The following is a 251-nucleotide window of genomic DNA, read 5'->3' on the forward strand; positions in this document are numbered from 1 at the left end:
GCAAATTACATTTTTAAATTGAGTTATCTGTGCATTCGTTAAAGTGTTTTTGTTTTTTTTTTTTTAATTCTTAGCAAATATAAAATATTTTATTGTAAGAAGAAATGTATAAAATTCAAAAATCTTTTAGGTTTAGATTTGCATCTTAGCTGATGCCAGATGCCAGTGTTCGAATATTGAAAAATTATTATTTGCAGTTCAGAAGTGAAAATAAAAATTTATTTACTGTTATTTTTATGAAATTTAATTTT

Source organism: Rhagoletis pomonella, unplaced genomic scaffold, assembly GCF_013731165.1.
Source record: "Rhagoletis pomonella isolate Grant_MI unplaced genomic scaffold, Rhpom_1.0 Rhpom_scaffold_00007, whole genome shotgun sequence".
Classification (NCBI taxonomy): Eukaryota; Metazoa; Arthropoda; class Insecta; order Diptera; family Tephritidae; genus Rhagoletis; species Rhagoletis pomonella.